General features: G+C 32.4%; 1 long non-coding RNA gene across 1 annotated transcript; it reads left to right on the top strand.

Annotated features, from left to right (window-relative positions):
• Nucleotides 1-4997: 4997 nt before the first annotated feature.
• LOC128283540 (uncharacterized) lies at nt 4998-13347 on the top strand. Its single transcript, XR_008273904.1, has 3 exons — nt 4998-5380; nt 9076-10365; nt 13040-13347. It is a non-coding gene; the product is annotated as an uncharacterized LOC128283540 (long non-coding RNA).
• The last annotated feature ends 1697 nt before the right edge of the window (nt 13348-15044 follow it).

The following is a 15044-nucleotide window of genomic DNA, read 5'->3' as shown; positions in this document are numbered from 1 at the left end:
AAATATTAAAGAGCGACTGGATAAGGGCGTGACAAATGAAAAGTGGATGCATCTTTTCCCAAAAAAACTATTCATCATTTAATACACTCGATTTCAGATCACTATCCCCTACTTATTAGTACTAATAAAGAGATTCCAAGATTCAAATTCGAGGCATGGTGGATCATGGAGGAATCTATTGAACGAGAGATTATAAAATCGTGGGAGTCATCAAATGGATCTATTGTTGAAAAGCTTGAAAGGATGCAGATAAGCTTGATAAGGTGGGCAAGCTCAATAAAGAAAGGTCGAGATAGGTTAAAGAATAAGCTCACAAAGAAACTTGAAGATCTACTGGCAAGCGATAGGGATGATGACACAATGGTAAAGCTGATTGATACTAGAATTCAACTTAATATGGAGTTTGATAAAGATGAAATGTACTGGGAACAGAGGGCACGAGCCAATTGGCTTCAATTAGGAGATAAAGATTCTGGCTTTTTTCACAAATATGCCTTAGTTCGTAGACGATTAACACTATTACTAGGCTGGAATCTGATGAAGGGAAGGAAATTTCTGATGAATCAGTAATTAACGAGGTTGCTTCAAATTACTTCCAAAATTTAATTTCGTCAAAGGGAATTGAAAATTTATCCCTCCTTCTAAAGGGCATTAATATTAATATTTTATTTGATATCAATACAGATTTACTAGTACCACTTACGGCATAAGAGGTTTTTCAGCTTTGAAATGAATGAGGCCCACTAAATCACCAGGTTGTAATGGCTTTCTGGTTTTATTTTTTCAAAAATTCTGGCACATTATAGGTAAAGATGTTAAAAATTTTTGCTTGGGAATTTTGAATAATGGAAGGGATTTTGACTATCTAAACCTTACAGATATTGTGATTATCCCAAAAGTGCCAAACCCTACAAGTCTTGTTAATTTTAGACCTATCAACTTATGCAAAGTTTTATTCAAAATTGTGACAAAAACAATTGCAAATCTTCTTTAGGAAGTCATTGGAAAATGTATTGACAAGGCTCAAAGTGCTTTCGTTCCCAGAAGGTTAATTACTGATAATGTGCATGTAGCCTATGAACTATTACATATGCTATGTCAAAAGTGGACTGGGAAAAAAAGGCTTATGGCAGTAAAACTAGATATGAGTAAGGCCTATGATAGAGTTTAGTAGGCTTTTCTAAAAGAAGTTATGCTTCAAATGGGATTTGCAATGGAGTAGGTGACATTAATCATGAAATGCATCTCTACAGCCTCTTATACAGCGAATATCAATGGGAGAAGAGGAAAGATTTTTAAGCCCACTAGAGGGCTTCATTAGGGTGACCCACTTAGCCCTTTTCTTTTTCTGATATGCGGTGGGGGACTTTCTTCTTTAATAAGAATGGCAATAGCTGAGGGATTGATAAAGGGAGTGAGTGAGGGCTAGTAGAAGAGGACTAGAAATATCACACTTGCTGCTTGTAGATGACTGTGTACTGTTTGGTGAAGCGACAAATAGAGGGGAAAGAATTTTAAAAGAAATTTTCAAGGAATATGAACAGTGCTCAGGTTAATGCGTGAATTTTAGCAAATCGACAATTTTCTACAACTCAAATACAACAGAAAGAGACAAAGAATAAATCTTGAGTTTACTAGATGTGGGATGCTCTACAAATTTGGAAAAATGTCTAGGACTCTCTAATGTTGTAGGCAGGCAAAAGAAGGAAGCTTTTCAGATTCTCAAAGATAAAGTTAGGTCGAGAATTGAAAGCTGGAGTACAACGTTACTGTTAGAAGGGGGAAATGAGGTCTTTATAAAATCTGTTCTTCAAGCAATTCCAACTTATGCTATGTCATACTTCCTACTACCAAAATCGTTATGTGGGGAGTTAGAAAATATTTTCGCTAAATTCTAGTGGCAAAAAGGACAGGGAATGAAAGGGATACACTGGTGTCAATGGAAATTTATGTATCGATCAAAAGAGGAGGGGGAATGGGCTTTAGAAATCTGGTGCAATTCAATATTTCATTACTAGTTAAGTAAGGGTGGAGGACTATTACTAATCAGGATTCTTTGGTTACGCGCGTCTTTCAAGCAAAATATTTCCTGAATGATCATTTTTTAAATTCTTGATTGGAGAAAATCAGTTCTTATATATGGAAAAGCATATGGGCAATTTGGAAAAAGGAAGATGTTGGAGGGTTGGTACGGGTACAAATATTTCTATCAATGCTGATGCTTGGATTCGAGATGCTGTTAATTTTAAATTATCTTCAGTTGTTAATTCTATGTAAGATGTCAAGGTCAGTGAGTTGGTCGACAGTAATGAGAGAACATGGAAAAGAGAACTTATAAACAATACATTTTTAGAGGAAAATGTTGGAAAAATCCTCTGGATACCTTTAGCACGCACACCTCACGATGATCTACTTGTCTGGGGAGGCGAGTATTCAGATGAGTTTTTGGTCCGCAGCGCCTATAAACTATTACAAACTTTTGATGAAATTCCTAGAGCTTACGCTTTACAAACCGACTACAGGAATTTTTACAAAAAACTCTAGCTCCTAAATCTACCAAATAAAATCAAGGTTACAATATGGAGAATTTCATGAAACTATTTATTGACGAGGGTTAATATGCAGCACCGGAAGCTTGTCAGTAATACAAGCTGCCCCCGATATGGAGAACGAGTTGAAACAATCGACCATATTTTTTGCGAATGTCCGGTCATAGTGGAAGTTTGGACACTATTAAAAATTCAAAATATTATTCTGGATCTTAACATGGATTTTTTACAGTGGATTACCTGGATCTTTGATCAGCTTACTTCATACCAGAGCTGCCTCCTCTGTTGTGGACTTTGGGCTATCTGGGGAGAGAGAAACAAAAGAATACATGAGCAGAAAAATAGTACAGGTCAAGAAATAGCAGGTTTCATCTACAACTATATGGCTGAACTAAATGGTTTAGAAATGAGAAATCCAATAAAGGGGAAAGAGATAAGAAGATGGAGTTACCCACCTAGTGAGTTTGTAAAAATTAATTTAAATGGTGCGTATGATTCGAACCACCACCAATCTACTTAAGAGATTGTTGTCAGAAACGAAGAAAGGGTTGTCTTACTTTCCTACTCAGAGATCCATCATGGGGTAACTTCCGTATTTGCATCTGAAGCAATCGCATGTAGAAAAGCGGTCCAAGTAGGAGTGGAACAAGAATGGCCGAAGGTTATAGTAGAAGGAGACTCCCTCACAATAATTTCTAGCCATGAAATTATTTCTAGCTTTGCTATTACTTGGTCAATTTATAAACCTATGTATAACAACATCTTTGATATGACATGTTAAAAAAAAAAGTCCTTTTCGAAATTTTAGTGTTATTTTTTAATATATCGTATCTAAACATTTATTGATTCACAAAGTTTAAATATATTTAATATCAAATATGAATTGGTATTAATGGTTAAATTTGTGAAAAGACATAATTAATATAATATTAATATTTTGAAAATTAGGTTAAAATATTTTAAAATGTAGGACCAATTTAAAATCCCAAGATAATTTGGAGAATAAGTTTAGTGAATTGAACCATTTCAACTATTCCAAGTTTGCTTTGGTGGTTGGACCAGGCAGCAACATCTTTGGTTTGCAAAATTTGTTTACTATATTTTATTTGTTTGGAACCCATTTTTTATAGGGAGATTTATTTAGCAGCTAATCATATTTTTTACAAAAGAGAGGAAATCTCAATACTGAAAATAGATTACGAATAAAATTCAAGTGTTTTAACATAAAAAAAAGGTGACGAATAGTGTTATGCTGGTCAGTAAACTCATCAAAAAGGGTGAGGTCATGGTTCGTCGTTGGATATCTTATTCTTAAAGAGGATTCAAATATTGGTAATGCTACCATTAAAATTTTTATGTTACAAATAAATAAAAAGAATGTTTTGGACTAATTATAAAGAGGTCTCTAGCTTTAGTTAAGAGTAAAAAAGAATGTCATGTCAGCAATTTGTTAGTGGATTAATGAAAATTTTAAAGGTAACGACTCATTCGAACAATTATCTTGATTAGAGCGACTAAATTGACAAAAACAAATTAGAGTAACTAAAATAAGAACAACTCTATTTTAAGGTGACCTACAATGTGGTTTACCTCTTTTATTTTTATCTCATTAACCCGTCGTAATTACATCTAAACATTGATCTAATTTTAATCTCACCACTACAATATTTAATTTTACTGGAATTAAATTCATTGCGGAAATGGACCCTCATTCTATGACTCTTCTTAAAATTCACTTTTTTACTTTTTACAATATATTAAACGTTTAAAATAAAAAAAATCAACTTATCTTCAAACAAATAAATTATATAGTTAGTCACTTTAACTTTCATAAATTTTATTTTAAGCACAAAAAAGACATTACTAATATGAATAGTTTACATTTTGGTCACCGTCATTAAGTCGGGATTAGACAATGTTACTGTACAAATATTTTATATTTTACAAGAATTACCTAGATTTTTATAAAAAAAGCCTTAGGGTTTTATGAAGAAAAACCATTTCTTTCCTTTTAGAATTATTTTTAGCAAAAAATTTTAGGTTTATATAAGAAAAATTTGAGTTTCAACTCCATAATTGAATAACTCAAATCCTCGTAAAAATTATTTTTATTTTTAAATAAAATTAATTCTAAAAATAAAATAATTGACTAGAATGAAAAATTACTAAAATTAAATGACTAAAAAGTGTGTACAATCAAATTGCCTAACCCCAAACTAACGAAATGACCAAAATGAACGGATTATAATGATAATGCCTTATTTGTAATTTTTTATATTTTTAGTACTTAAAATGAAAATTTATGAGAATCGGTAACCAGGGTGAAATTTACCCTCCAGAAATCAACTTTTCACTGTTCAGGGACCAATATTACAACATCAATGCCAACGGGAGTTAAGCCACGTCAAGTCTTTGGATCAACATTGAAAAGGTTCCACCATGACAATACTGTTTCCCAAGTAACAGGGATATCAACCTTTGTTGTTATGCTTTTGTGATAATATTTTTCTCTTTCAACAAGCCACCACCCAAATCAAGTTTCCTCCTTTTTATCTCTTTCACAGTGCTGTAATTGCATGAGCCAGCAATTACTCAGCAGCTGGTCCGCACCTGTTCCTAGTCCACCCTTAACAAAACCAAAAACAAAATAGTGTTCTTTTACCTTCGACTTCGAACTTTCTCTATCCATTCATACCCTGCCGCGTGTATTGGTGTACTATCGCCAACACCCCCTTGGTTTTTAACTCTTCATTCTTCCCTCTTTCCTTCTTCCCATGGCGATCCAAGGTGTTTTCTGTTAGGCCCTTTTTCACCCATTTCCACACAAAAAGGTAAAGTTCTATCTTCTTTTTTTTTTTTTTCAGGTTTTTCTTATGTGGGTGTTTTGATTTTGGTTTGTTTATGGAGTTTTTGTTATTAGGTTTGCTTTATCTTATGAGGTTTTCTTATTACGTTATGATCTTTATTGAATTTTGTTAACTGAGGTCGTTTTGGCCATATATTTGGGATTTTAGCACAGACGTTTAGAATTTAGACCACTTTTGGAAATGTATAGGTCGATTTGTCTTGTATGTTAATCTTAGCTAAAATACTGCTAGTAACCATGCAAGGAACCGACTTGTCTCTCTGATATATTCCACTGAGAGCCAAATTCAACTATGACTGAGTGCCAAATTCAACTATGTAAACTATGAAAGGAACTTAATTGACTCACTGATTTGTACTGGGAGCCGATTTCAGTATGTAACTACGGAAGGAACTGGAATTGGTTGACTGATATATTACTTAGAGCCAAAATCAGCTATGTAACTTTGGAAGGAACTTAATTGGCTCATTGATTTTATACAAGAGCCAAGTTCAGCTATCTAATTATGAAAGGGGCTGAATTGACTCACTGATATTCTACTGAGAGCCAAATTCAGCTATGTATCTATGGAAGGAGCTGAATTGACTCACTGGTATTCTACTTAGAGCCAAATTTAGCTATCTAACTATGAAAGGAACTTAATTGACTCATTGATATTCTATTGAGAGCCGAATTCAGTTATGTAGCTATGAAAGGAGCTGAATTGGCTCACTGTTATGCTACTGAGAGCCAAATTCAGCTATCTAACTATGAAAGGAGCTGAGTTGGCTCACTGATATGCTATTCAGCTATGTAACCATGAAAGGAGCTAATTGACTCACGGATATTCTACTGTGAGCCAAATTCAATTATGTATTTTATCTCATATGGTGTAGAATAGGGGAACATTACAACATTTTGAAATTAAGGACCAATTTAAAATCTCAAGATAATTTGGGGGATAGTTTAATGAAGTGAACTATTTCAGCTATTCCAAGTTTGTTTTGGTGGTTGGTGTTGGATCTAGTGCCCTAAGTATAGTATTTTCATCATTCTACATTTGTAATTTTTCCGAACAAATTTGTTAATAAAACAAATTTATGAATTACATTAATATATTTTATATAATTGTCCTTACCTGATTTCTGCACGCAAAGCAAAATGGAAGCAAATGTTACTGATTGGTTGTCTAATGTTTAACTAATATTAAATGCTATTACGTGATTGGGTCGTAGTATAAAAAAACAACTTGTAGTAGTAGATGAATCTAAACATGTCCTTAGTCTAATCAAAAATGAGCGAACCGATTGAAAGACTAATATATCATCTATCAAGTACAATTGGGGAGATGCCTATTTTATTATCCTAACTCGATTTGCAATTTTCTCGAATCGAATATATTTGTTCAAGTTAAATTAAAAAAATAATTTTGGGCCCTTATAATTACTATTACCCACTGTAATCAAATTTGTCCACTGTAATCAAATTTGTTATTAACTTTCATCTCCTCATAATTTATTAATTAATCTTTTATATACGGGTTAGCTTATTTGCTTGCTTAGTTGCTTTAATTATCTTCTGATTCTTGTCACTATGTATTTTGAAATAAAAAATATATTAAATGTAAAAATGTGAGTTTTAATAAAATTATCTTAAAAATAAAATGTGAAATTGATATTAACATAAAATTTTAACACGAATATTTTATAACATCATTAATAAATCAATTTTAATCTTTAATATAAATAGTAAAAAATGTGAAATTTAATTTAATAATATAAATAGTAAATATAAATAAAATTATTACTATTTAGGTTTAGGGGTTTTTTTGGATGATTTTAATTTTTGATTTGGGGTAAAAGGTCAGAAGTAAAAGTTTAGGGGGAAATAAAAAGTGTTGGGGATTAAAGGAGTAAAATTTTGGGGAGAAAGTAAATGGTGAGAGTAAAATTTTGGGGGAGGGGGAATATGTTTGGGGTAGAAGGGAGTGGGATGAGAGAAGAGTAAAAATTTTGGGGGAAAGTAAAGAGGTTTGGGAGTTTGGGGTAAAAATGTAAAATATTATAGTTTGGTATTCGGTTTATTTGAATTACTCGAGTTATTCGAATTCTAAAATCAAACTCGACTTGAACTTGAAATTCGAAAAAAAAGATTTAGGTTGACTCGAATAATTCAATTAATTTGAATAACTCGATTCGTTTAACTCGAAAATCAATTTTTTTCAATTTTTTTGAGTCAAATCGAGTTTTGCTCACCTCTAGTCTTGAGCATTGGAGTAGATAACTCCCAAAAGATAGAGACATAGATATTATTAACTGGACTGACAGTACATCGGATATTACCCAAGCATAATAGGTCTTGAATCCATTTATGGATTTATTCATTTGTGACGTTCATAATGTGGCATACTTAAATCTTGAGTGAATAGCGGACTATGTATGCGTGATTTGTACACTTTGATGTAAGTAAAAACTTAAGTTTAAATAGATAAGAAACTGAAAGCTGGTGCGTTGGGTGAATGACTTTTGCAGTATGTAGTGTCATTCACAACAGTGGAATTTATAGCCCAAAACATGATTAAATAATATCCTCTCATTAGCATTACATGGTTGATGAAAAGTAAACTATATTTTGCTTATTCTTTAATTTAGTCCATAAATCGAGACTAGTTTTTAACTTTCACATTTAACTTTATATTTTTATACTAATTTCACTCTAAACTAAATTTAGCTCCCTCTTTTCCAATTTGATCTCTTAATTTCAATTTTTTCTCAATTTAGTCTCTATTGCTCAAAATCAACAATTTATTTCAATCATTTTCTATTTCTAACTTAGAAATCTATCTATTTAATCCCTAATACTTAAACTATTCATAAATGTCAACATCTAAAATCTTGAACAAGACTAAAAATTACAACATGGATCAGGTAACCCTAGGTACCTAGATTTTAAAAACGTCAAAATTATAAGAAAATGACTAAATTTCACTAACCAATTTAAGCTTAAACTCTCAAGTCCGTAGCCAAATGCCCATTTCTCTCTTTTCTCTTTCTTTCTTTTCTTTTCTTTTTTTTTCTTTTCTAATTTGCATGTAACAAATAATGAAATCTTCTCTTTCTTTTGTTATTATTATTATAACTATTATTATTCCTTATTATATAATATACATACATTTTATACTATTTATTTATTATAATATATACATACATATTAAGTTAGCATAATATATAATATATATACATGTCATAAATGTTGATTATCACCTTCCACATTAAATGAAACAAAGACATAATTGTTTATTTAGTCCCTTTAATTTATTTCAATTTATAATTCAACTTTTAACTAATACGCGATTTAGTCTCTGTACTTTAACAACTCCTAGTTTCATGAAATTTACTAATCCAAAAATTAATTCATCTTTAAACTAACATCGTAAATATTTAATAAAAATATTCACGGGTTTGTTTTACAGGAATGGAGTCCCAAACCTCACTTTCTAACACCCCTAATTATCAGGTCATTATAATTGTCGGGAAAGGCACTATTCAATTTTCACCTTTCTTAGTTTTACATGATGTTTTACATGTGTCAAATCTAGTTTGTAATCTCATATCGATCAGTAAATTATCTCAGTCCTCAAATTGTCATATTATATTTGACTCATCTATGTATAAATTTCAGGACATAGTATTGGAAAGGATGATTGACAATGTTAAAGAATCTGGTGGAATTTACTTTGTTGATGACAACCATCTAAGTCGACCAACAACTATTCTATGTTTGAACTCTGTTTCTAGTTTTTATAAGGTTATGATTTGACATTATAGGCTTGGGCACCCTAATTTTTACTATTTAAGACATTTGTTACCTAATCTATTTAACAATAAAAGTCATTCATATCGCTGTGAATTTTGTGAGTTGACTAAACATCATCGATCATTCTTTCCACTTCAAGAATATAAAGCTTCCAAACTTTTTTCATTAATTCATAGTGATGTTTGAAACCCTTCAAGAGTCTAAACTTTTTTAGGAAAACATTAGTTTGTCACATTTATTAATGATCATACTCGCATTTATTAGGTATTTTTATTAAAAGATAAGTCTGAAGTTAAAAATGTGTTTTAGTTTTTTTATGCTATTGTGAAAACACAATTTGGTGTGAAAATAAAAGTATTTCGGAGTCACAATAGTGGGGAATTTTTTAGTGACCAATTAGGTGTTTTTTTAACTAAACATTGAATAATTCTCCAAAGCTCTTGTACAAATACACCACAACAGAATAAGATTGTAGAAAGAAAAAATAGTCAACTTTTGGAAATAATTAGAGCCTTGATATTCACTAGTCAGGTTCTATGTTATCTTTGGGGAGAAGCCTTGTTAATGGCTACATATCTAGTGCCCAGTAAAACTCTAAACTATATAACTCATTTCAGTCTTTTTAAAGATAACTTTCCTAATTCTAAATTGATCACAGATTTACCCCTTCGTGTTTTTAGGTGTAGTGTTTTTGTTTATCTTCACAACCAAGGTAAACTAGATCCTAGAGTTAAAAAAATGTTTTGTTGGGTATGATCTAATAAAAAGGGTTAAAAATGTTATGATCCAATTGATAGGAAGATTATTGTTACCATGGATGTCACATTTATTGAAACACAATCTTACTTTGATTCTAATCTCTAAGGAGAAATTAAAGCAAGGAAGATTCAATAATTGATCAAGAAAAGGCTAAGAATATACAACATGGAGATTCTAATAATGGGAAAGACAGATTGATGATCAATATAGACATTAATGATGTTAATAAAAAGGACTTGAATAATGTTAATGTTGTTAATAAAAAGGAATATGAAGGTGTAAAGTCTGATCATGAGAATAGAGAACAAACAAAGGAGTTGTTGGTTTACTCAAGAAAATGGAATCCACTACATTTATACCAAGAATTCGACCCTTAAGATCTTGTCAACAGTCCAGGTAAAACTCATAATCTAACCAATGAATTTCTGATTTAGATATTTCAATTGCTAAAAGAAAATGTGTTAGAAAAGTTGTCAAATATAATATCTCATGTCTAACTTTATGTCCTATAAAGCCTTTTCTTTGACATTCTCAGCCTTTGTTTCATGTCTCGATACTGTGAAAATACCAAAAAATAGAGATGCTTTACAGGTTCCTAAATGAAAAGAGGTTGTTTTAAAAGAGATGCGTACTTTTGAAACAACAAGTACATGAGAAACAGTGAAATTACCTATAGAAAAAAAATAGTGGGTTGTAAATAGGTGTTCACAACCAAATTCAAACCAAATGAATCTTTATATAGATACAAAGCTTGGTTGGTGGCTGAAGAGTACACTCAAACATACAGGATAGATTATCTTGATACATTTGCTCTAGTAGCCAAGTTAAATTCTGTTAGAGTTCTTTTATTCATTGTTGTTAATCTTAATTAGTCTTTACAATAACTAGATGTGAAGAATGCTTTCCTAAATGAGAAACTTGAAGAAGTTTACATGGATCATCCTCTGGGTTTTGAAGAAAAATGTGGAACTAAAATATGTAAACTCAGAAAATCTTTATATGGTCTAAAGCAATCCTATCGAACTTGGTTCGAACGATTCACTCAAGTTGTTAAAAAAATAAGGTTACTTACAAAGGTAAGCCAATCACACAATGTTCTACCGAAACTCACAAAGAGGTAGAATAATAGTTATTATAGTTTATGTCAATGATATCATTTTTACAGGAGATGATGTGGATGAAATAAGTTGTCTCAAGGAGCATCTAACATTGTAGTTTGAGATCGAAGACTTAGGCCATTTAAAATATTCCTTGGAATGGAAATTGCTTTATCAAAGAAGGGTCTTGTATCTTTAAAAGGAGGTTGGGATGAGTGGTTGCTGCCCAGCTAACACACCAATTAATTCAAATTTAAAATTCAAAAATACAGAAGGAAGATTAGTTGATAAGTTAATTTACTTATCACATACAAGGTCAGGCATAGCTTTTGCAGTAAGCTTAGTGAGTCAATTTATGCACTCCCCAATTGAGGAACATGAAGAAGTAGTGTTTTGGATTCTGAGATACTTGAAGAGTTCACCTAGCATGGGCTTATTCTTTAAGAAATCTGAACAAAGAGGAATTGAAGCTTATACAGATACAGACTGGGCAGTCTCAATAACATATAGAAGATATACATCAGGATAGTGTACATTTGTTTGGGGAAACCTTGTGACTTGGTGAAGCAAAAGACAAAGTGTTGTAGTAAGAAGTAGTGCAGAGGCTGTATTTAGATCAACGACTCAAGGAATTTGTGATGATTTGGTTAAAAAGAATTATGAAAGAGTTAAGGAAACTAATAACTTCACTAATGAAGTTGTACTGTGATAACAAAGCTGGCATTAGTATTGCTCACAACCTAGTCCAACATGATAGAACTAAACATGTTGAAATTGATAGACATTTTATCAATAAGAGGATTGAAGAAGGCTAAGTGTGCATGCCGTTTGTTCCTTGAAAACAACAGATTGCTGACATATTCATCAAATGGCTCTCTAAAACAAGCTTTGATTTTCTTGTAAGCAAGTCGGGCATGATTGATATATATGTACCAACTTAAGGAAGGTGTTGAAATACATGAAGCCCCATATATTTTAGGGATATTTTTTAAGTTATTTGAGTAGAAAAATATTAGAATAATTAATTAAGATTTTTTAGAAGTATTTTATTTTATCTTTTTAATAGTTTACTAGAAAAGAATTATTTTCTCAATTAGATTATTGATGGGTGCCAAAACTACAAAAAATAATTCCTACAAAAATAACTCTAAATAATAGTAAAGAGTGGTAGTAAGGCCGAGTTCACAAGGATTGGATGTTATAATCAACTTCCATGTTTAAACCAAGCACCTTACCTTGGTTACTAAATTCGATCAAGCTTTCGAAACTTCCACGCATAACTTGAGCCTTTATTTATTTATTTATGTACAAGTAAATATTTTTTTCCAAACAATCAATTTATATGAAAATTCTAGTTACATATATCAACCTTAAAACACAAATGTTGACTAATTGTCCAAATTGACTAAGTAATGAGATTAGAGGCTCAATGTCGAAATAAACTATCGAATAAATCTAGCATAAGATTGAACATATGCAAAAGAAAAATATGCAGTAAAACTCATGCATATTTACCATTTTACTTACCATTTCAACCCCCAACTTAATATATGCTTGTCCTCAAGCATGTTTTATATGAAATAAAAGACAGTAATTCAAACAACAAGCAAAGAGAAAGGTTAAGAATATTCCCCATGTGTTTCTAACGATATTGTTGACGTTAGGAAATAATTGTTAGCATTTAGCACAGCGTGCCCACGCCACCATCAATATCTGATTTTGGGAAAATTGACAACCTCCATTACGTACCTGAAAATAACACATTAACCTGATTAAATAATAATCTAGTTGTCATTTTATTTTCAATCCAAATTAAACTAGAATTCAAAAATTTTAATAAATTAAAAATTAATTTGGGTTGCCTCCCAAAAAGTGCTTTTGTTTAACGTCGTTAACTCGACAACCTTAAATGTTATCCGTTTAATTCATTGAGAATTAATTTTTCCTTCTTGTACACTTGGATGTTCTTGCAGGAAGGTTTTGACCTTTGCTTACTATCCTTGAATCCCTTCCCAGATTCCCCTATCATTAGTGGATTGAGGCGTCTTTGAGCTTCTCCGTTCATTTTTGCATTTTTTTCTGTTGGAATCCTTTTATGTTCTAGAAACGGTTTGAGTTCTAATTTTGAGGCTTTCATGACAGCTTCATGTATTGGTTTTTGATCATCGATAATTCCTGTTGCTCATGATTTGTAACTTATCATTAGGATGTCTCATATCCTCATAAACATTAAACTTAACCACTTATTTGTCAAATTTCATAGTGAGTATTCCACTCCAAACTACTATTTTCATTCGCACGGTACTTAAAAATTGTCTCCCAAGAAGAATGTCAGATGAATTGGCTGAGTTGTCATCCTCCATGTTGATGATGTAGAAGTCTGTAGGAAATATCAGTTCATTTACCTTAATAAGAGTGTCCTCTAGTACTCCTTCCAGATGTACTACAGATCTATTTGCAAGCTGAATAATTACACCTATTTTCTTCAAAGGACCCGCATTAAGTAGTTTATAAATTGACAAAGGCATAACATTAATTGATGCGCCTAAGTTACACATGGCTTTTTTAATACCGGCACTACCTATTTTGTAAGATATGGAAAACATACATTGGTCCTTACATTTAGGTGGTATTTTCCTTTGTAAAACAGTGGAGACATTTTATTCAACACTCACATTTTCATTGCCTAGGAGCTTTCTCTTACTTGTGCATAATTCTTTTAAAAATTTTATACACCGTGAAATTTGTTTAATCGCATCAAGAAGAGGTATGTTGATTTCTACCTTTCGAAAGGTATGGAGGATCTCTTTTTCTTCTCACCCCTTCTTGCATTGGACTAGTTTTCCAAGAATGGGAGGTGGTACTGCAAATGAATTTTGTGGTGTTGATTCCACTAGAGCCTTTGTGTCAAGTTTCTTTTCATCTCGACCAGCTTCGTGGGTACGACTTATGCCATGTAAGGGCTCCAAAACCTTTCTACTCTTCAACGTCATAGCACTTACATTATGCCGAGGATTAAGCTCAATTTGGGATGGCAGCTTACCTTGAGACTTCAAATGACTAGCCGTGAGCGCAAGCTTGCTCACTTGCTTATCTAACTCCTACAAATGCATTTCAGTTTTTTGCTGAAACTTTTTAGTACCATTGGCTAACCTTTCCACTATGGCTTCAAAAGATGATTTTGGGGGTGGTAATTGTTGATTCGGAGGCGGTTTTTGTTGGTAAGGTTGATTGAACTGAGGATTCGGCCCATAACTTAGATTTGGGTGATCTTTTCACCCTACATTTTATGAGTTCGAGTAAGGGTCATATTGCTTTTGAGGCGGTCCTGAAAAGTTCCCAACTTCATTTGCTTGTTCTGTCGAATCCTTATGTAAAAGTAGACATGAGTCCGTTGGATGGTCTGGTTTAGCGTAAATTCTGCGCAACCGTGCTGGGCTTGTTTTATCTGTGAGCAAAGTTTGAACAACTTTAGTTAGCTTATCAATTTTATCTTTTAAGAATAAAAAACTTAACCCATGAACCTGTCTTGTGGGTTCTGTGGCTGGTCAGAATTGTTGAGAGTTAGCAGTTATTGTTGAAATCAACTCTCGTGCTCTCTGAGGAGTCATATTGACTAGTGTCCCTCCATTTGCAGCATCTATCATTTTCATTTTCATCGGGAGCGACCCCTTATAGAAATACTACAAGAGTGATTGTTTAGTCAGTCCATGTTGTGGGCAACTTGCACACAACTTTTTGTACCGCTCCTAGTAATCGTAAAGCGATTTAGTGTCCTTTTGACGGATTCCCACAATGTCTCTCCTTAGTTCAGCAGCTCGAGTTACAGAGAATAACTTGTCAAGAAACAAACGTGACATGTCAGACTATGTGTTGACAGATCCCGGGGGTAAATAAAATAGTTACTCTCTAGCAGAGTCAGCTAATGAGAAAGAAAAAGCACGAAGTTTGATTTGGTCCTCGATTACTCCCTAAGGC

This window comes from Gossypium arboreum, chromosome 11 (genome assembly GCF_025698485.1).
Source record: "Gossypium arboreum isolate Shixiya-1 chromosome 11, ASM2569848v2, whole genome shotgun sequence".
NCBI classification, from domain to species: Eukaryota; Viridiplantae; Streptophyta; class Magnoliopsida; order Malvales; family Malvaceae; genus Gossypium; species Gossypium arboreum.
The sequence above is the reverse complement of the archived record's forward strand: the minus strand, read 5'-3'. Positions and strand labels throughout refer to the sequence as shown.